We start from the raw sequence: 23,923 nt of genomic DNA on the forward strand, positions 1-23,923 counted from the left end.
CAGTACAACCTTTTTGAAAAATCTATCATGTTCTCCTTTGAATTGCAGTGACACTTTGTTAAATGTACATGGTCTTGTATCAGCATATCTATTTTGTCCCCTTTATCTTTATACCAATAGCATATTTTATTAATCAGTATAGCTTCAGAATAAAGCTTGTGTGTGGTAGTAAAAAGTCCTCTGGATTTGTTCTTTCTTTGCAAGATTTCCTTGACTATTCTAGGTCCTTTCTATGTGTACATATATTTTAGAAACAGTTTTTCAATTCTATCAGAAGTCCTCTTTGAGCATTTTATTTCAAATCCATTGAATTTGAGACTTTCAATCAATGAATATATCTTTTCATTTATTTAGATATTATTAAAATTCTCTGCACAATGATTTGGAACTTGTAGTATAATCTTGCACAAATTTATTACATTTATTATAATTATTATTAGGATATTGATAGTTTTCTTGCTATTACGTGACAAAAATTGTCCATTGTTGCTGGTATACATGAAAATATATAGTTGAATATAGGATTTTGTATCTGGTAATTTTGCTATTTTTAGTTATTAATTCTACTAATTTGTAGATCTTAGGAGATTTTCCAAGCACTTATTCATATAATCTGCAAATAATGACCGTCCTATTTGAATAGAACTGATGCGAGATATTCATTTTCAATCTAAATATCTTTTAATTCTTTGTCTTGTTGCCTGGCCTAAGAATACCCAATGCAATGTTGAATAACAGTGGTAATAGTGGTTATGCTTGTCCTGGCCCTTTACCGGGAGAAAGTGTTAAATATTTACCAGAGGGATTTCTCTGGTGGTCCAGTGGCTAAGACTATGAGTTCCCAATGCAGGGGGACCAGGGTCATGGAACTACACACTGCAACTAAAGATCCTACATGCAGCAACAAAGATCCAAGATCCTTCATGCAGAAACTAAGACCTGGCAAGCTAAATAAATAAATACTGGGGGGAAAAAAGACACAGTTTTAAAAAAAATTTACCACAATTAGGATGTTAGATGTAGGATTATGTATATATGCATTATGAGATTAGGAAATCTCCTTTCTATTCCTAAACTGCTCAAAAATTTAATGATTGGCATTGAATTTTTTCAAATTTTTTGCATCTACTAATATGATTTTTTTCTCTTACATTTTGCAATATATTTAAAGTGATCGATTTTCTATATATTAAGCAGATTTCATATTACAAAAACAAGCATTACCTTTTTACTTTGATTCCTATCTTTATATATTACTAGATCTGATTGCTATTATTTTGTTTAGTGGTTTTGCATCTAGAAGGTTTATCACAAAGTTTGACATGTAACTCCTTCTCTAGTAACATCTTTGTCAGATTTTAATATGAAGATTATGCTGGCCTCATAAAAAGAGTTGGGAATTAAGCTAATAATTTAAAATGAGGCTGTTAAAATGGACACTAATTTAACCTCAGTATCCTGTTAAGAAGAGGAAATGTGGGCACACAGAGATACCACAGATAAGCATGCACAGAGGAAAGACCCGGTGAGGACACAGAGAGAACATGACTATCTGCAAGCCAAGGGAAGAGGCCTCAGGAGAAACCAACCTGTTGCCATCTTGGACTTCCAGCAGAACTTCGAGAAAATGAATTTCTGTTGTTTAAGCCACTCAATCTGTGGTATTTTGTCATGGCAGCCATAGTAAAATAATACAAAAGGTAATTATGATTTTAATTTCTTTAACAAACTTTAAACTATCTAAACTTTTCATTTCCTTTTGTGTTTGCTTTGATAAGTTGTGTTTATATAGAAGCCTTTATCTTCTATTGACAAATTTTCCCCCCAAACTATTCATTTTACCCTCTGACTCTAATCCTGATATTAGTAAGATCGTTAATGTCGTCCTCTGTTTATTCTTATTAACTTTTTCTTTCTTAAAAACATCAGTCTTGATTTGGGGTAGCAATTTTACTAACTGAAAAGTGAATTTTTCCTTTGTTGATTTTGTCTATTTTTCCTTTCTTTTTCAGTGATTACAACTTTTATTCTCATTAGTTCTTTCCTTCTAACTTTTATAGTTTAATTAACTCTAAAACCTAGCTAGGTTCTCAAGGGGAAATCTTAGGCCATTAAATTTCAATTTCACTTCCAAAAGAAGATGACATTAAAGATCTTAATATCTTAATTAAAGACTTTTTTTTTGGTTAGTCTCATTGGGTTTATCTATTTTATCAGTCTTTTTGAAGAACCAACCTTTTGCTTTGCTGATTTTTTCTGATGTATATCTGCTTTTCATTGATTTCTGCACTTATTTTAATAGTTCCTTCTACCTTTTGCATTTAAGTTCCCAGTTTTTTATAGCTTCTTGAGTTAGATCACTGATTTTCAACCTTTCCCTTGTTCTAATACATGGTATTAAAGATAAAAATTTCTCTATAAAAATAGCTTTAGCTACATCAGACAAATTATGATGTATCATATTTTTATTTTCATTCAGCTCAAAGTATTTTAAAATCTCTATTGTGTTTTCTTTTTTGTTCAATGGGCTATATAGACCTATATTGCTTTCTTTCTAAACATGCAGAGTTTTCTGGTAGTCTTTCTGGAATATACAAAGACTGAGCCATTGTTATAGTCGGTCTATGTTAGGTTCTTTTTACTCTGAAGACACAGACCTTACTCTTTGTTTGGTCCTTACAGCTGGGTTTGTCCCTTACTGCTTAAAAGATATGCTTCTGAAGTCTCAAATGACAGAGTTTATTAACTGGGAGAGGCATGAACTTTAACCTCTGTTTCTTAAAAACTAAGCAGCTGATGAATCTCTACAGATTTTTAGCCTTCCAGCTTCTCTCTCCTACAGAGTTTTGGAACTTTTCTTGTGCATTGGAAATTTAGGAATCAGTCAATACTGTAAGGAGAATTTATACGTAGAAGTTTGAGTTCTGTCTCTGGTTCCCTCATCATCTGAATTTTGACCTGCAGGTCCTATGGATTTTGGTAGCCAAACACTGATGAGTGTCTCTTCAGTTCAGCGCAATTGCTTTTTCCACCTAAAGTCTATTCTATTGATAAAATGCTGCAAAACAGAATGTGTCCCTCAAGGGCAAGCTCTTGTACAACTCATCATGTATTTCCCTTCTCTCAAGGATGTGGCCCTTCAAGCCATGCCTGTGTTGATTGCTCATCAGTGCCTTTATAGGTCTTATCTATGATCAATCTTTTTTCCTCTGTAAAAAATAAAGAATATTTTGTCTATGATGAAAAGAAGTAATAGACAAATGAGGGACAAATGAGATTCAATGACAGGGAAAAGGAATGGATTTGACCACTCAACTGTGCAATAAAATTACTGAAGAAATTATCTACTGTCTGACGGTGCTGCACAATAATATTAACTTTTAAATCTGACTACCAAAATTTGATGACAAAATGTTAAAAATTAATTTCAAATTAAAATTTCAAAATTATTCTTATATCTTTCTATTTCTTCATTAAAAAAATAAACACTGCTTGGTTTTGAACATGGCTCACAGAAATACTGATTTTAACACTCATCCATTCAGTTCAGTTCAGTTCAGTCGCTCAGTCGTGTCTGACTCCTTGTGACCCCATGAACCGCAGCATGCCAGGCCTCCCTGTCCATCACCAACTCCCGGAGTTTACCCAATTCATGTCCATTGAGTCAGTGATGCCATCCAACCATCTCATCCTCTGAGATGGTTCTTCTCGTCGTCCCCTTCTCTTCCTGCCCTCAATCTTTCCCACCATCAGGTCTTTTCAAATGAGTTAGCTCTTCGCATCAGGTGGCCAAAATATTGGAGTTTCAGCTTCAACATTAGTCCTTCCAATGAACACCCAGGACTGATCTCCTTTAGGATGGACTGGTTGGATCTCCTTGCAGTCCAAGAGACTCTCAAAAGTCTTCTCCAAAACCACAGTTCAAAAGCATCAATTCTTCTGCACTCAGCTTTCTTTATAGTCCAACTCTCACATCCATACATGACTACTGGAAAAACCATAGCTTTGACTAGACAAAGCTTTTTAATATGCTGTCTAGATTGGTCATAACTTTCCTTCCAAGGAGTAAGCATCTTTTAATTTCATGGCTGCAATCACCATCTTCAGTGATTTTGGAGCCCCGCAAAATAAAGTTTCTCACTGTTTCCATTGTTTCCCCATCTATTTGCCATGAAGTGATGGGACCAGATGCCATGATCTTAGTTTTCTGAATGGTGAGCTTTAAGCCAACTTTTTCACTCTCCTCTTTCACTTTCATCAAGAGGCTCTTTAGTTCTTCTTCACTTTCTGCCATTAGTGTGGTGTCATCTGCATATCTGAGGTTATTGATATTTTTCCTGGCAATCTTGATTCCAGCTTGTGCTTCCTTCAGCCCAGTGTCTTTCTCATGATATACTCTGCATATAAGTTAAATAAGCAGGCTGACAATATACATCCTTGACATAGTCCTTTTCTTATTTGGAACCAGTCTGTTGTTCCATGTCCAGTTCTAACTGTTGCTTCCTGACCTGCATACAGGTTTCTCAAGAGGCAGGTCAGGTGGTCTGGTATTCAGCAATGGTCCAAATATGTATCATGTTTTCAGTGTACATTTAATTCTAACCTTATTCAACATTATAAGGGAACATAGAACAATTGGATATGGCCACACCTTCCCATCACACATGTTATTGCTGTTTTGAATTATAGCATCATCTTATTTTCACATCATAAAATGTAGTTATTATTAAACAATGTTGTTTTAGGTATGCTCTCTCTATTTAGCTTTTCTCATGTGTTATGAATGTCCTTGCTCACTACAGCAGTTTGTATCACATTCCTTCATCAGTTCTAAACTCTCATTCATTAATTTACTTCTTCTTTCATATCTATGGTTCAAATTGTGTATCTATGCTTTTAAGTGTCAATGAAAGTATTTTTCAGTTATGGTTTTATTACTTTTTTAACTCTTTATTTTAAAATAATTTAATTCTGAAATAATTTCAGATTGACAGAAAAGTTACAAGAATGCAGACACTTCCTGGGTACTCCAGTCCCCAAATGTTAGCATTTGTATTACTGTATTTTCCTTTTCTGTCTGTATCATATACAAGGGAGAAAAGTATACACACACACAGATATATTTTTAAAACATACACTCTTAAAACCATATATGTCTTAAAGTACATATATACTCATAATATTGTATATTATACATTTACATAAAATAAAAATGTAATCTTCACCTGTCACGAAATGGGCTGGATCACTTGGTAACTGCGGCGAGGCCATCCTCTCTTCATATTACTTACTGAATTCCAGTCCTTGAGAGACAATGCCCAATGTGTAGGAGAATCGAACCTCGGTCTCCATCAGGATAGGTAGAGACGCACACTACAGCACTAATGTGGAAAGCCAGTATGCTACTCTAGAGGAATCTCCATACAATTGCTCACCGTTGTCTTAATTCACTGTGCAAACTACGCTTCCTGCTATCGACTGTACATCGTGCGATTCAATGTCCGAGCCAAATATATCCATGTCTAGCCTTGAGTCCATTCCAGGTCCTCCCTCACTTCCCAGAACTGGCAGCACAGTGGGACAGCCAGCGATGGTGCTCTGTGAGAACTTAACGATAAAAGACAAAAAGGAAAAATAAAAGGTACTCTGTCTTGATTGCTGCCTTTTTGGTGCACTGATTCCTATCTACACGCAAGGCCATGACCTGAATTTGGAGAACACTGGAAGTAGTTACTAAAAGGGTATCTATCTGTTGACTGCAGAGAGATTTCTAAGTTTCCAAGGCAGAGTCGAAGTAAAAACACTGCCTTATAAAGGTATGAACTACCGTAACTTGTCCTAATAACCTTCGAAGTTGTAAGTACACACCGTAGTCGGCAGGATTCGAACCTGCGCGGGGAAACCCCAATGGATTTCTAGTCCATCGCCTTAACCACTCGGCCACGACTACACGTGCAGCAACTCATCCGTTTAAATCCTTAAGTAGAAATTTCACTGGCCGATGTCAGGAAAGAACAAAAATGACTTTGGTGCAAGAAAACGTATTCTTGCAAACTGAATAGAAACCCACAGGTGAAGTGCAAATTTGGCATGGAGATCAAATTCTCTGGGCACCTGTGGGAACAGAGAGCACTAGAAGGGGAGTCCTCACTGCATCAGCACTAGCTTTTCGAGTTGTCAGGAGTTAAATAGACCTGATAGGTGTAGCTTTTGTTTGGAACTTCCTTGCAGGCACTGAGGCCCCTTGAAGAACGCTAGTGGCTTTCAGGGAGGGGCTCAGTTCACTGATTTATGTGCTAAGTAAAAAGTGAGGGAAATGATGCACAAAGGCCTCCTTGCATCCCACTTGTTCTGTGTCCCTAAGTGCCTCAGCCTACATCAGTCCTAAGGGAACGCCAATCCCATTGTGTTTGTACCTTGCTTTGTATTTCACTATATGCTTCCAGGCTTCTGTCACGATAAGAATAAAATTTATAGATGGTTGGTGAATTCCTGTCGCCCCTAGAACCTGGCTACCTTCTAAAAAGAAGATCTTAGTTTGATTTTTACCAAGATAGGAGTTCATTTTCTCGAATTTAACCAATGCAAGTATGTTTTCTTTTCCCCTTCTTGTTTTCCCATCTGAGTCAAAAGCTGCCAGTCACGAGTTTTCCTGGGCCAGTTCAGTGCAAACATTACTGTAAATGGCTTTTGTCTACTTCTTGGTGTTTTTCACCAATAATTTAAGAAAAGAGGAAAACAATCGCAAACAGAGAAATCACATCACTTAAACAGAGAAGTGAAGAGGAGGAACCAGGAAGGAGAGGGAGGAGAGGAAGAGAAGAGAATGAGGTAAAGGCAGAGAGACCTAAGATGTTCAGTGGTTTTATGGGAGACAACCTGTTCTGAAGGGACAGACATGAAGCAGTTTTGATAGAAATTATGCTAAAAAGATTGCTGTCCATAGTTTACACATAACATGTTATTTGGTGTACATATTTTTATCAAGTATATATATTCTCTGAAGTCATTTGGAACATTAGCTTTGAGTGAAATTAGGTATCAGAGAAAACCTTTGTGCTTAAAAATATATATATGCAAAATAGAAAGTAATTAGTGATGCATCTGAACCAAAATTATTAATCAACAGGTTAATTTAGGATAACAAGGAACAAGGATTGGACACAGCTGCAACTTTGTTTTTCTGGACTTAAAAAAAAAAATGTAAGCATGTCAGAATGAATCTCAGCAAAGGAAGAGCCAGAGTTGAGTTGTAAGAAACAAAAAGCCTAGTTATTATTTTAAGCTGAAATTGGAAACAACCCCAAAGTCCATCTAGAGTTCAGTTCAGTTCAGTTCAGTCGCTCAGTCGTGTCCGACTCTTTGCGACCCATGAATCGCAGCACGCCAGGCCTCCCTGTCCATCACCAACTCCCAGAGTTCATTCAGACTCACGTCCATCGAGTCAGTGATGCCATCCAGCCATCTCATCCTCTGTCGTCCCCTTCTCCTCCTGCCCCCAATCCCTCCCAGCATCAGAGTCTTTTCCAATGAGTCAGCTCTTCACATGAGGCGGCCAAAGTACTGGAGTTTCAGCTTTAGCATCAGGCCTTCCAAAGAAATCCCAGGGCTGATCTCCTTCAGAATGGACTGGTTGGATCTCCTTTCAGTCCAAGGGACTCTCAAGAGTCTTCTCCAACACCACAGTTCAAAAGCATCAATTCTTCGGCGCTCAGCCTTCTTCACAGTCCAACTCTCACATCCATACATGACCACAGGAAAAACCATAGTCTTGACTAGATGGACCTTAGTCAGCAAAGTAATGTCTCTGCTTTCTTCCAAGGAGTAAGCGTCTTTTAATTTCATGGCTGCAGTCACCATCTGCAGTGATTTTGGAGCCCAGAAAAATAAAGTCTGACACTGTTTCCATTGTTTCCCCATCTATTTCCCATGAAGTGATGGGACCAGATGCCATGATCTTCGTTTTCTGAATGTTGAGCTTTAGGCCAACTTTTTCACTCTCTTCTTTCACTTTCATCAAGAGGCTTTTTAGTTCCTCTTCACTTTCTGCCATAAGGGTGGTGTCATCTGCATATCTGAGGTTACTGATATTTCTCCCGGCAATCTTGATTTCAGCTTGTGTTTCTTCCAGTCCAGCGTTTCTCATGATGTACTCTGCATAGAAGTTAAATAAGCAGGGTGACAATATACATCCTTGACGTACTCCTTTTCCTATTTGGAACCAGTCTGCTGTTCCATGTCCAGTTCTAATTGTTGCTTCCTGACCATGCCATCTACAATAGAAAAGGCAAATTGAGAGGTTTTTTCACTGTAATATCACACCACATGGAGAGTGAAGGAATTACAAGTACACATAACCCCATATGAACAAAATTTCACAAGCTAATATTGAGTGGAAAAAGTCAGACAAAAAAGAACACATATTATAGTGCATTCCAATTTTTGAAAGTTCAGGAATAGGTGAAATTAATGTATGGTGTACAGCAGAGATGGGGGTAATAATTATCCTTGAGAAGACATGACTGGGAGGTCCCACTACTCTTGCAAGGAGTTTTAACTAGGAGTTTAACAAGGAGAGTAGTGATTTTAACTCTTATATTGGATGTTGGATACATGGGTCTGTATACTGTGTGTAAATGCATTGAGTGATTTGCTACATTATGTTTTTTGGATTCATCCATTAAGCTTTGGCAAATATCTTTATTTTGAAAAAGAATTCATCTACTATGATGTAATATTTTTGCTGCCACTAAAAGGTATATTATGTATGAATATTTATTATTTATGACATACTAAGATTTTCATTATGCATTTACTTGAATAAAAAATTTGGTTATTACCAAAATTCTGGCCACTGTGCAAGTTCAGTTCACTTCAACTGTGTCTGACTCTTTGCAACCCCATGGAATTCAGCACGCCAGGCTTTCCTGTCCATCAGCATTTCCCAGAGCTTATTCAAACTCATGTCCATCAGGTTGGTGATACCATCCAGCCATCTCATCCTCTGTCATCTCCTTCTCCTCTCGCCTTCAATCTTTCCCAGCACCAGGGTCTTCTCAAATGAGTCAGCTCTTCGCATCAGGTGGCCAAAGTATTTGGCATTTCAGCTTCAGCATCAGTCCTTCCAATGAATACTCAGGACTTATTTCCTGTAGGATGGACTGGTTGGATCTCCTTGCAGTCCAAGGGACGCTCAAGAGTCTTTTCCAACACCACAGTTCAAAAGCATCAATTCTTCGGCACTCAGCTTTCTTTATAGTCCAACTCTCACATCCATTCATGACTACTGGAAAAACCATAGCTTTGACTAGACGGACCTTTGTTGGTAAAGTAATGTCTCTGCTTTTTATTATGTTGTCTAGGTTTGTCATAGCTTTTCTTCCAAGGAGCAAGTGTCTTAATTTCATGGCTGCAGCCACCACCTGCAGTGATTTCGGAGGCCAAAAAAATAAGGTCTCTCATTGTTTCCACTGGTCCCTCATCTTTTTGCCATGAAGTGATGGGACCAGATGCCACGATCTTAGTTTTCTGAATGTTGAGTTTTAAGCCAACTTTTTCATTATCCTCTTTCACTTCATCAAGAGGCTCCTTAGTTCTTCACTTTCTGCCATAAGGGTGGTGTCATCTGTGTAACTGAGGTTATTGATATTTCTCCCAGCAATCTTGATTCCAGCTTGTGTTTCATCCAGCCCAGCATTTCACATGATATACTCTGCTTATAAGTTAAATAAGCAGGGTGACAATATACAGCATTGACATACTCCTTTCCCTGTTTGGAACCAGTCTGTTGTTCCATGTTCAGTTCTAACTGTTGCTTCTTAACAGATTTCTCAAAAGGTGGGTCAGGTGGTCTGGTATTCCCGTCTATTGAAGAATTTCCCACAGTTTGTTGTTATCCACACAGTCAAAGGCTTTGACGTGGTCAATAAAGCAAAAGTAGATGTTTTCCAGAACTCTCTTGCTTTTTCAATGATCCAGCAGATGTTGGCAATTTGATCTCTGGTTCTTCTGCCTTTTCTAAATCCAGCTTGAACATCTGGAAGTTCACAGTTCACATACTGTTGAAGCCTGGCTTGGAGAATGTTGAGCTTTATTTTGCTAGTGTGTGAGATGAGTGCAATTGTGCGGTAGTTTGAACATTCTTTGGCATTGCCTTTCTTTGGGACTGGAATGAAAACTGACCTTTTCCAGTCTTGTGGCCACTGCTGAGTTTTCCAGATTTGCTGATATATTGAGTGAGGCACCTTCATGGCATCATCTTTTAGAATTTGAAATAGCTCGATTGGAATTCCATTACCTCCACTAGCTTTGTTTGTAGTGATGCTTCCTAATGCCCATTTGACGTCGCATTCCAGGATGTCTGGCTCTAGGTGAGTAATCACACCTTCGTGTTTATCTGGGTCATGAAGATCTTTTTTTGTATAGTTCTTCTGTGTATTCTTGCCACTTCTTGTTAATATCTTCTGCTTTGGATAGGTCCATACCATTTTTGTCCTTTATTGTGTTCATCTTTGCATGAAATGTTTCCTTTGTATCCCTAATTTTCATGAAGAGATCTCTAGTCTTTCCCATTCTATTGTTTTCCTCTATTTCTTTGCATTGATCACTGAGGAAGGCTTTCTTATCTCTCCTTGCTATTCTTTGGAACTCTTATTAACCTATGAATTTTCTGTGAATTTCCATCCTTTTCTTTTCTCTGTTTGGCACCCTGAATCAATTAAATGAGTTGGTTCAAGTAAAGTATTTATAGCTAGTAACCAAGTAGACTCAATAAACTTTGGCTTTTATTCACTAAATTATACTTTATTTGCAGATAGTGTTTCTTATGGGTGCTTGGCATATGGTTGGTACTCAATATTTTGCCTATATACTCAGGAAATATCTATACGCTGCTTACAATGGTTGCTTACTTTTTTATGTGTACACCCAGTTGCTAAAACTATGAAGAGAAGTCACTGAGGACAGAAGCTTTACATATACATTTTTTCAATACATGCGTCTTTCAATTTGTATTGGAAGCCTCGTTTGTAGAAGGTGTAGTTGAAATTTTTCTAAACCATCATAAAATGGTTTCTTTCTGCTTATTCTGCTTAACAGTTCTTTCCTCTTTTGTCTTTTTCCTTACATTCTGTACCATAAACAGCGCAGAGAAACCAGGGTGCACATTCACATTTATCTAGGAAATTTGCTCAGCTAAATATTCAAGTTTATTGCTTACAAATTGTTTTTCATTCCACTGAAGAACACAATTCAGCCAAGTTCTGTTACTTTACAGGAATCAGTTTCCTAATTAGATATCCAGTTTCTAATTTCTAATAAGATGTCCCTTGTTTCCTGCTGAGACCTTACCAGAAACACTTTTAACAATTATATATTTTTAAATTAATATACTTAAAAAAACAGTTTTAGGTTTATAGAAAAACCCCATCTGGGCTCACCACTGCCCCCCTCCAGTACCCAATTTTCCCTATTAACATCCTGCATTAGTACAATACATTTGCTACAACTGATGAGCAAATATTGATAAATTATTATTGGTCACAGTTTATATTAGGGGTTCATTCTGTATTGTTTGACACTCTATAGGAGAGTTTGACAAATGTACAATGATATATCTACCACCACAATGTCATACAAAATAATTTCACTGCCCTAAAAATCCCCTGTGCTACATCCATTCCTCCCTCCTTCCCTTTCCAAACCGCTAGCAACCATGGATGTTTACTGTTTTCACAGTTTTAACTTCCCCATAATATTATATAGTTGGACTCCTAGAGTATGTAACCTTTTCACTTTAACTTCTTTCACTCACCAAGTTGCATTTAATGTTTGTGTTTTTTTGGTAGCTTGATTGCTCATTTCATTCAGTTCAGTTCAGTCACTCAGTCTGACTCATTGCGACCCCATGGACTGCAGCACACCAGGCTTCCCTGTCTTTCACTAACTCCCAGAGCTTGCCAACTCCTTTCATTGCTGAATAATATTACACAGCAGGGATATACCACAGTCTATTTAATCACTCACCTGTTGGAGAACATCTTGGTTGCTTCCAAGTTTTGGCAATTAAGTGTTTGTGTGTGTCTAACTTTTCAGTTCGTTTAGGTAAATTCCAAGGAGTACAATTGCTGGATCATATTGTAACAGTGTGCTTAGTTTTGAAAGAAACTGCTAAACTGTCTTCCAAAGTAGCTGCACCATTTTGCACTCTCACTAGCAATGAGGTGCATTCTTCTTAAACTTAGGAAATTGTTCATCTCTTTACTAGGGAGCCTATTGTTTATTAGAGATTAAAAATGGGAGCTTAGGACCAAATTACTAAATTCAAGTCTCAGCTTCCTCATTTATTGGTTATGTCACCTCAGGCAGGCTACTCAACTTATCTGTGCCTTAGTTTCCTCTGTAGTAAAGAAAAAATAATAATAAACAACTTAATAAAGATCATTTTAAGAATTAAATGTTAGCTATAAAGCAGTTGCTCAGTCGCCTCTGACTTTGCAACCTCATGGACTATACAGTCCATGGAATTCTCCAAGCCAGAATACTGGAGTGGGTAGTCTTTCCCTTCTCCAGGGAATCTTCCCAACCCAGGGATCGAACCCAGGTCTCCCACATTGCAGGTGGATTCTTTACCAGCGGAATCACAAGGGAAGCCCTGCTGGCTCAGACGGTAAAACGCCTGCCTGCAATGCGGGAGACCTGGGTTCGATTCCTGAGTTGGGAAGATCCCCTGGAGAAGGAAATGGCAATCCACTCCAGCACTCTTGCCTGGAAAATCCCACGGACGGAGGAGCCTGATAGGCTACAGTCCATGGGGTCGCAGAGTCGGACACGACTGAGCGACTTCACTTCACCTTCATAAATCAGTTAGAACACTGCCTGGCACATAGAAACTATTAAATGATAGCTGATTTCATGTGTTCTCTGTTTCCTGATGGGGAATCATCCACATGTTGGCTTTTCATCCTCAGGCCTTTATATATATCTATCACTTTCTTCTATTTCATTCATGTTTTTATTATGATTCACACAGCTTTAAAAGAATATCCTGCATACAACTGATTCACTTTACCACAGTAGCAATTCTGTTCTTCTCCAGTATGATTTTAATTATCTTCCTTCATTTTAAACATGCTTGCATGTGTTTTAAACCCCTTTCATCCAGTGTTTTTATTTCTACTTGTTTTCTCACAGCTTTCATTCGTTTCATTTAGGCCATGTCTTCTTACAACCTACTAAGAATTGTTTACTGAAATTTTCTATTTCTCACAGTAGGTCTTTTCTGAAATCTGCTTCTAGATATTGTTCCCCTTCCTTTGACTATAATTTTGTTCTTCATATACTCAATGTTGGAATTTTAAAATTCAGTGTTTTATCAGTTAACAGACTGGGTGATTTGACCTTAGCTCGACTATACAAATACGGAGACGCACAGAATTAAAGTGCTTGGGCCACATGTTTAAAAACATAGAAACCTACCTACTTCTGTTAGATTCTTTTCTGCCAAGGACACACCGACTGGCGTTGGGCTCCATTCGCAACTACATGCTGATTGAAGTAGGCAAATACAATGCACTACCGTAGGGCAAAACACGGTAAGATTACCTCACGGTTTAAAACGTGGGTCGCAACCTATTTTAGAGTCATGAAAACAATATAACGGGTCAGGACTAGAATTTTTTAAACAAAAGAACAGAACACTAAATACAATGCCGGGCAAGTAATGCATTATGAAATGCTTATTTACGTTTATGAGTTATAGTTGTATATAAAAGTGCATTCTTACAATCAGTCCGGTCACAAAACCTTGAGAGCCACAGCTCTAACGAAGGCTTTCACCTGAGACATTCAGAAACAAACTACTCGCGGGTAGAATTGCTCGATCCCGCTCTACGAGATCGCACACGTTGGCTGAGGCCTCTGGGAAATGGAGTTTAGCGTCGTGGAGCATTCTGGGAATCGTAGTCCTGCATGCCCTCGGAGCGCCGTTTACCGCTAGTAAGTGGGGGTGGGGTTCTCTTCTCACGACCGGAAGTGGCCGTTGAAGCCCGCTGTAGGCATGAAAAGAGGTTGGCCGAGGGAAAAGTCCAGCTGCTTCGGCTCCCTTCCCTAGGTTTGGTGATTGTCCCAGAGCTTCCGGACCCGGGATCGGAGTGTGAGAATCGCTGTAGAGGGAAGCCCAGGTATCACTATGGCAACCGGCAGCCCTCCGGCCGCGTGACGTCACCTCTCTCACTCTAGGCTAGGAGCGGCCTCTGCGGGAGGGAGCTGGGGAGAGTCCTCGAAGAGGGCGCCCCTCGCCTCCTTCAGTGTGGGGGCTGTTCCGCCCCGATCTCTGGGAGGGCTTTGTTCTTTTGTTCAGGCCTAGGAGGAAGGCCTAGAGCCGGGCCCCGCCCTGTTTGTCCACCTTCCAGCTTTTCTGCTCCGCAACAGGTGTGTCTTGAGCCTGCGGGGGTGTGAGCCCGCAAGTGTGCACTGAGGTAACCGTTCGAGTAAATGGGCGCCTTTAGCCGGATTCTAGGGTAGGCGCCAGGGTTTTTTTTTTTTTATAAATCTGCGGCCAAACCTGCGTACTCGATCTCCATTCTGTTTTTGTTCGGCGGCGGGAGTGCCACCAGCCTCTTTAATGCTCTCTCTGGGCATTTCTCTTTTCCAAGGATCTCTTGACCACTGTGCAAAACTCTTTTAAGGTGTGACTTTGTAACGGTTGCCGCTGACCCCATCTTGTGTCTTTTAGGGCAACCAACTTCAGCGTGTATAAGGGCTCAGACTCCTGCTGGACATCTGGGCTCCAGAAAGAGGACCCAGATACGCTGCTTGGGAAACCCTGGTGTCCAGATTACAAGAGGAACGGGATGAGCGCCTGAGATGGAAGGTAGTAGAGATGACTTGGCGGGGGGAGAGTGGGATAATGATAGCAAAAGAAACGTCCTGACCTGAGGATTAAATACTTGACACAGCTGGAAGAGGTGAAAGAAAGGAGCCTTATGAGGATGGAGAAAAGAAACAATTACATCATAGGGAGAGACTTGGAGGAAAAGTTAATCCTGCCTGGCTTTGGGATTGGGGAATGAAAAGGAATAATGATTCAGAATGTGTGTGATCCTCACATGACTTGGATTTATTAAAAATTAGAGTGATAATCTTACAATGAGAAAAAATCTTGGTAGTCATCCCTTCAAGTGCAAGAATCAGTTCTGTAATACCCCTGGGTGTTGGCCATCTGTTAAGTCTATGCCTTAACATCTGTTAAGTCTTTGGAGGTATTAAACTCCATTTTGAGTGCAGACTATTCCCTTGTTGGCTTTTTCTTTTTTTAGTTCCTTATATTAGGCAGAAGTGCCTTTCCTTGTAACTTCTGTGTTGATCTTAGTTCTCTTAGTATTCCAAAGCAAGAGACTGCTCTCTGTTTAACACTGCTGTCCTTCAGATATGTGAATTCAGCTGTTTCCAACTCCTACTCACAAATTCTCTCTTTTCTAAGTAAAATAGCCTCAGTTCCTTTGATGGGTCTCCATGTGATATATCTAGTGTGCATGCTAGGTTGCTTCAGTTCTATCTAGACCTCTTCTCTAAAAACTCTACTGCATGACAGCATGCTTCTTAAAATGCATTGTCTATGACTACACATAGTCATTTTGATGTACTTTGAAAAACATGTTAAAGTGCGATGTACTATTTCTTTTGCTTTGGCTATTTCTGCTGTTCAGTATCATTGTATTTGCTTTTTAAAAATCAGCGCTATTATGCTGTTAGTCCTAGATCTTTTTTTTTACATAAACTGCTGTTAACTAGATTTACATCTTCCTTGTATAATAGAATTGCTTTTTATTCTCAATGTCAGGACTTCATATTTATTTATTATGATTGTTCAATTTTTTTGGCCAAGTATTTTAGCTTGTCAGAGTAATCAGTAATTAATATTAAGTTGGTTTTTCAGTATTTTAACTGTTTTTTCCACCTTTATGAGTAAGGACAGAGCCCTGTGATAAGTCACTCTAGACTTCTTTCTATGTTGTCATTGTCTTGACACTCTTTAGGTATGACTATGCAGTCATTTGGTTTAACCTAACTACTATCATACAGTCCTTTTTCTTGGATCTGTTTAATATCACTAAAAATCTTAACATTATTTATATTATTTACTTAGGTTTGAGCTATACCTTATATTTGTCCTCAGCTCTTTTTTTCTAAAGGTACAAAGAATCTCTGTTTTATTTCTTACAACTGTGTGTGTATCTACAGTTATCTCAAAACAAAAAGTTTAATGGAAAAATCAGTTGTCCTTCATTCTATTCCCAATGAACAATTGGAAATTGTAATAAAAACATGAATTCCATAGCTTCCAAAATATGAAATAAGAATAGAAACCAACAAAAACATGCAAGATCTGTACACTGAAAGCTGCAAAGCATTGCTGAGAAAAATTTTTTTCCAGCTTTATTGAGATATAATTGATCCTGACATTGTGTAAGTTTACGTTATCCAATGGGATGACTTGATCCACCTATGTACTGCAAAATGATTACCACAATAAGGTTAGTTAACCACATCTATCACCACATATATTTGCCTTTCTCTATGTGTGTGTGTGAGATGAGGATATTTAAGATTTATTCTGTTAGCAACTTGTAAGTATATAATACAGTATTGTTAACTATAATTACCATGATGTACATTAGATCATCACAGCTTATTTGTAACTGAACATTTATACCCTTTATTCAAAATCTCCCTATATCCCCCACCCTCTGCTGCTGCTGCTACTGCTTTTAAGTCGCTTCAGTAATGTCCGACCCTGTGTGACGCCATAGACGGCAGCCCACCAGGCTCCCCCGTCCCTGAGATTCTCAAGGCAAGAACACTGGAGTGGGTTGCCATTTCCTTCTCCAATGCATGCAAGTGAAAAGTGAAAGTGAAGTCGCTCAGTTGTGTCAGACTCTTAGCGACCCCATGGACTGCAGCCTACCAGGCTCTTCCGTCCATGGGATTTTCCAGGCAAGAGTACTGGAGTAGGGTGCCCCACCCTTTAGCCCCTGGAAACCATCATTCTACTATTTCTTTCTGTGTTCTGCCTTTTTAGATTCCACTTATACAGTCATGCAATATTTGTCTTCCTCTTTCTTATTTCACTTAGCATAGTGCCTTCCATCCATGTTGTCCCAAATGACAGAATTTCCTTCCATTTTATGGCTGAATAGTATTGCATTATATATGTGTATATTCCCACTGTTAGTGGGAATGTATATTAGTGTACCCACTGTAAAAAAACATACAGAATTCAGTTCAGTTCAGTTCAGTCACTCAGTCATGTCCGACTCTTTGCGACCCCATGAATTGCAGTATGCCAGGCCTCCTTGTCCATCACCAATTCCCGGAGTTCACTCAAACTCATGTCCATCGAGTAGGTGATGCCATCCAGCCATCTCATCCTCTGTCATCCCCTTCTCCTCCTGCCCCCAATCCCTCCCAGCATCAGAGTCTTTTCCAGTGAGTCAACTCTTCCCATGAAGTGGCCAAAGTATTGGAGTTTCAGCTTCAACATCATTCCTTCCAAAGAACACCTAGGACTGATGTGCTTTGGAATGGACTGGTTGGATCTCCTTTCAGTCCAAGGGACTCTCAAGAGTCTTCTCCAACACCACAGTTCAAATGCATCAATTCTTCGATGCTCAGCTTTCTTTACAGTCCAAATCTCACATCCATACATGACCACTGGAACAACCATAGGCTTGACTAGACAGACCTTTGTTGGCAAAGTAATGTCTCTCCTTTTGAATATGCTATCTAGGTTGGTCATAACTTTTCTTCCAAGGAGTAAGTGTCTTTGAATTTCATGGCTGCAGTCACTATCTGCAATGATTTTGGAACCCCCAAAAATAAAGTCAGCCACTGTTTCCCCATCTATTTCCCATGAAGTGATGGGACCAGATGCCATGATCTTTGTTTTCTGAATGTTGAGCTTTAAACCAACTTTTTCACTCTCCTCTTTCACTTTCATCAAGAGGCTTTTTAGTTTCTCTTCACTTTCTGCCATAAGGGTGGTGTCATCTGCATATCTGAGGTGATTGATATTTCTCCTGCAGTCTTGATTCCAGCTTGTGCTTCTTCCAGCCCAGCGTTTTTCATGATGTACTCTGCATAGAAGTTAAATAAGCAGGGTGACAGTACACAGCCTTGACGTACTTCTTTTCCTATTTGGAACCAGTCTGTTGTTCCATGTCCAGTTCTAACTGTTGCTTCCTGACCTGCATACAGATTTCTCAAGAGGCAGGTCAGGTGGTCTGGTGTTCCCATCTCTTGAAGAATTTCCCACAGTTTATTGTGATCCACACAGTCAAAGGGGCTTTGGGATAGTCAATAAAGCAGAAGTGGATGTTTTTTCTGGAACTCTCTTGCTTTTTCAGTGATCCAGCAGATGTTGGCAATTTGATCTCTGGTTCCTCTGCCTTTTCTAAAACCAGCTTGAACATCTGGAAGTTCACAGTTCACGTACTGCTGAAGCCTGGCCTGGAGAATTTTGAGCATTACTTTACTAGCGTGTGAGATGACTGCAATTGTGCAGTAGTTTGAGCATTCTTTGGCATTGCCTTTCTTTGGGATTGGAATGAAAATTGACCTTTTCCAGTCTTGTGGCCACTGCTGAGTTTTCCAAATTTGCTGGCATATTGAGTGGAGCACTTTCACAGCATCATCTTTCAGGATTTGCAATAACTCAACTAGAATTCCATCACCTCCACTAGTTTTGTTCATAGTGATGCTTTCTAAGGCCCACTTGACTTCACATTCCAGGATGTCTGGCTCTAGGTCAGTGATCACACCATTGTGATTATCTGGGTTGTGAAGATTTTTTTTGTATAGTTCTTCTGTATATTCTTGCCACTTCTCCTTAATATCTTCTGCTTCTATTAGGTCCATACCATTTCTGTCCTTATCTTTGCATGAAATGTTCCCTTGGTATCTCTAATCTTCTTGAAGAGATCTCTAGTCTTTCCCATTCTGTTGCTTTCTTCTATTTCTTTGCATTGATCGCTGAGGAAGCTTTCTTATCTCTCCTGACTATTCTTTGGAACTCTGCATTCAGATGCTTATATCTTTCCTTTTCTCCTTTGCTTTTCACTTCTCTTCTTTTCACAGCTATTTGTATGGCCTCCCCAGACAACCATTTTGCTTTTTTGCATTTCTTTTCCATGGGGATGATCTTGATTCCTGTCTCCTGTACAATGTCATGAACCTCCGTGCATAGTTCATCAGGCACTCTGTCTATCAGATCTAGTCCCTTAAATCTATTTCTCACTTCCAATGTATAATCATAAGGGATTTGGTTTAAGTCATACCTGAATGGTCTAGTGGTTTTCCCTACTTTCTTCAATTTCAGTCTGAATTTTGCAATAAGGAGTTCATGATCTGAAGCACAGTCAGCTCCCAGTCTTGTTTTTGCTGACTGTATAGAGATTCTCCATATTTGGCTGCAAAGAATATAATCAATCTGATTTCGGTGTTGACCATCTGGTGATGTCCATGTGTAGAGTCTTCTCTTGTGTTGTTGGAAGAGGGTGTTTGCTATGACCAGTGCTTTCTCTTGGCAAACTTCTATTAGCCTTTACCCTGCTTCATTCCATATTCCAAGGCCAAATTTGCTTGTTACCCCAGGTGTTTCTTGACTTCCTACTTTTGCATTTGAGTCCCCTATAATGAAAAGGACATCTTTTTGGGCGTTAGTTCTAAAAGGTCTTGTAGGTCTTCACAGAACCATTCAACTTCAGCTTCTTCAGTGTTACTAGTTGGGGCATAGACTTGGATTACTGTGATATTGAATGGTTTGCCTTGGAGATGAACAGAGGTCATTCTGTCATTTTTGAGACTGCATCCAAGTACTGCATTTCAGACTCTTTTGTTGACCATGATGGCTACTCTGTTTCTTCTAAGGGATTCCTGCCCACAGTAGTAGATATAATGGTCATCTGAGTTAAATTCACCCATTTCAGTCCATCTTAGTTCACTGATTCTTAGAATGTCAACATTGAATCTTGCCATCTCCTATTTGACCACTTCCAATTTGCCTTGATTCATGGACCTAACATTCCAGGTTCCTGTGCAATATTGCTCTTTACAGCATTGGACCTTGCTTCTATCACCAGTCGCATCCACAGCTGGGTATTGTTTTTGCTTTGGCTCCATCCCTTCATTCTTTCTGGAGTTATTTCTCCACTGATCTCCAGTAGCATATTGGGCACCTACCCACCTGGGGAGTTCCTCTTTCAGTATCCTATCATTTTGCCTTTTCATACTGTTCATGGGGTTCTCAAGGCAAGAATACTGAAGTAGTGTGCCATTTCCTTCTCCAGTGGACCACATTCTGTCAGACCTCTCTACCAATGACCTGCCCGTCTTGGGTGGCCCCACACAGTATGGCTCATAGTTTCATTGAGTTAGACAAGGCTTTGGCCTGTGTGATTAGATTGACTAGTTTTCTGTGATTATGATTTCAGTGTGTCTGCCCTCTGATGCCCTCTCGCAACACCTACCGTCTTACTTGTGTTTCTCTTACCTTGGACATGGGGTATCTCTTCATGACTGCTCCAGCAAAGTGCAGCCACTGCTCCTTACCTTGGATGAGGGGTATCTCCTCACTGCTGCTCCTCCTGACCTTGAACATGGAGTAGCTCCTCTCAGCCCTCCTGCGCCCCCACAGCCACCGCTCCTTGGATGCGGGGTTGCTTTTCTCTGCCGCCTCCCCTGACTCGGGTGTTGGGTAGCTCCTCCTGGCCACCGCCCCTGACCTTGGACGTGGGGTAGCTCCTCTCGCTCGCCACCCCTGGCCTCAGACGTGGGGTAGCTCCTCTAGGCCGCTCCTGTGCCATTGCAGCCTGGCACTCTCAGCTGCTGCCCCTGGCCTCAGACGTGGGGTAGCTGTTGTTGGTGGTAGGGCTGGAATTTGAACCAATCCCTTCTTGAACCCAAGAAGCCTCACTGGAGGCACGAAGACCTCTGGACAGGAGGGTGGATGGCCCCTTTGCAGGCTCCCGAGGTAAGCGGTGTCCAATTTATAGTTTCCACACAAGCCTAGCCTCCCCAGGGCAGGCAGAGATTCCTTAAGAAATTAAAAATAGAACTACCATATAATCCAGCAATCCCATTTCTGGCTATGTATCCAGAGGAAATAAAATCACTATCTCGAAGAGATATCTGCAACCCTGTATTCACTGCAGCAGTATTTATACTAGTCAAGACATGAAAGCAACCTTAGCGCCCATCAGTGGATAAATGGATAAAGAAAATATGGTATATATTTATATTTCCATAGCGGCCATGCCAATGTACATTCCCACCAACAGTGGACAAAGGTTCCTTTTTCTCCACATGCTCACCAACATTTATCTCTTTTCTTTGTGATAATATTCATTCTAACATCTCCGAGGTGATATCTCATTGTGGTTTTGATTTGCATTTCCCTGATGATTAGTGATATCAAGGACCTTTTCCTATACATTGGCCATTTGTATATCTTCTTTGGAAAAATAACTATTAAGGTTCTCTGCCCATTTTTAAATTGGATCATTTGATTTTTTTTTTTTTTTGGCTGTTGATTTGTATGAGTTCCTTATATATTCTGGATACTGGCCACTTATTAGATACATGATTTGCAAATTTTCTACCTTTCTATAGGTTGCCCTTTTATTTTACAAATTGTCTCTTTTGCTTTTTAGTTTGATGTTATCTCACTTTTTTGGGGGGGGGAATTACATATCTGTCTGTGTACATTTCCTCTTACTGTTAAAAACGTCAATGAAAAAATCTTCATTGTTTTTCCCTCAAGATTTCTTTTACAAAATTTCTTTTCCGTTACTGGTCAAAATGAAGTCTGGAATAACAGTTGCTTTTATTGCTTCCTCTCCTTCTTGAGAATTGGACTTTCATGTCAGCCATTACTCTGAATAGACGTCCCAAGAGCAAAGTTTGTTTTCATTTTGTTTATTGATGTTTAAGTTACTACATTAAGTGCATGAATCTTGAGCATACCACTTGATTAATTTTTATATATTATATACAGTGTAACTACCACCCACACTAAGATATGGAATATTTCTATTGCCCCAGCAGTCTCTCTTGTGTGCCTGTCAGTCAGTAGTCCTCCAGAGGTAACCACTGTTCTAAGTTTTTTAATTTAATATACAGGCACACCTCAGAGATATTATGGGTTTAGTTCCAGCCACTGTAATAAATCATGTATTGAAATAAACTGAATCCCATGAGTTTCTTGGTTTTCTAGAGCATATAAAAAAGTTATGTTTATACTCTATTTTTGTCTAAGTGTACAAAAAGCACTATGTGTAAAAAAATGTGTATACCTAATCTAAAAAAAATAGGTAATTGCTAAAAAGTGCTAAACATCATCTGAACCTTTAGGAAGTTATAGTAGTAGCATGAAAAATTACTGGTCACAGATCACCACAAATAATACAGTAATAACAAAAAGTTTGAAATATTGTTGAAAATTACCAAAATGTGACACACAGACATGAAGTGAGCAAATGTGTTGGAAAAAAATGGTGCTTATAGACTAGCTCAATATGGGATTGCCACACGCCTTCAATTTGTAAAAAGAAAAATTTTAAAAACCCAGTGTCTAAGAAGTGCAAATAAAGTGAAGCACAATAAAGTGGGGTATGCCTGCAGATGTACTCATGTAGTATGTATTCTTTTGTGTTTGTCTTATTTTGCTCAATATTGTTTATGAGATATTTCCATGTTGTTAGGTAAAGCATCCTTTTATATTTTGGAATACTATTCTATTGTATGAATATACCACAGTTTATCCATTCTGCTGAAAGCCATTTGGATTCTTTCTGATTTGGGCATATTATAAATAAACCTTCTATGAACAATTTTGTAGAAGTCTTTTGGTGGATATAACCCCTCATTTCTCTGGGTATATGCATAGGAGTGGAATTGTGGAGTCATAGGGAAGGTATATGTATATCTTTCATATATACTGCCAAACAGTTTTTCTTATGATTGGTAAATATTTATGCCCGCAGCAATGTACAGTAGTTCTAATCTCTGTATTCTTGCCAGTAGTTAGTACTGACCATATCTATTGAATTTTAGACACTCTGGTGGGTAGGTAATGTAGCTAAGTATATGTCATTGTGATATTTAATTTGTATTAATAGCAAAGTTTCAAAGGGTGAGGGGGAAGACTTTTGGAAAGTAATCTGATTGTTAATTTTATATGTAGCAGAGAATATGTGCATCTATAAGGGGAATGTATCCATTCTTCACCAAACTCCCACAGTGGATACATGTTAAAAGGATGTTAAAGGGAAATTCCCTTTATACCTGTACATTGTCAGAAGGCAGCAGAAATATTTTGCCTCACTTAATGAAGAATATGGATTAAGTTGTATGATGAAAGTGACTGTGAGTATGTAGAGGCAAAATTGAATCTTAAAGTAATTCTTTACTTCCTAAGTCTACTGATGAAAGCACCAGGGTCCTAGTCAGCAGTTACCTTGTGTTTTTTGTTTTTTGTTTTTAGAAGGAAATGGTATAATTCCTGCTGTTTTCATGTAGAAAAAATAAGTGGATTTTACAGCTAACTTGGACAGGATTCATTGTAGTTTCTTTTCCCTCCGCTAGATCTGTCTGCTTCAGAGTCTGCTCTTTTCCAAGGGGGACATACTTTACTCCCATCAGCTAGTTTTCAGGTAAGTTGAGATTTCCTTTACATTTCAGTCCTTAGAAAGGAATTGTGTATTCTTTTGGTGTGATGTGTGTTTATCTAAGAAACAATGTTGGCAGTTCATTCTGGGCTCCCATTTGCCAATCACTTTCTTTCTAACTCTGCCTCTCCAGCTTGACTATTATATTCATCACTTATTTCTTGCTTATATCGTGCCATGTGCCAGTGATGAGAGAGCAA

General features: G+C 39.1%; 1 protein-coding gene and 1 non-coding gene across 2 annotated transcripts in view; one reads left to right on the forward strand and one right to left on the reverse strand.

The window, feature by feature from the left end:
• The window catches only part of LOC138069278 (zinc finger protein 184-like), a 1,142,341-nt gene that overhangs the window by 1,106,445 nt on the left and 11,973 nt on the right, over nucleotides 1-23,923 (forward strand). The window lies entirely within an intron of this gene.
• Nucleotides 5,869-5,950, reverse strand: TRNAS-AGA (transfer RNA serine (anticodon AGA)). The gene has a single exon. It is a non-coding gene; the product is annotated as a tRNA-Ser (tRNA).

The sequence above is a fragment of the Capricornis sumatraensis genome, chromosome 22 (assembly GCF_032405125.1).
Source record: "Capricornis sumatraensis isolate serow.1 chromosome 22, serow.2, whole genome shotgun sequence".
Lineage (NCBI taxonomy): Eukaryota > Metazoa > Chordata > Mammalia > Artiodactyla > Bovidae > Capricornis > Capricornis sumatraensis.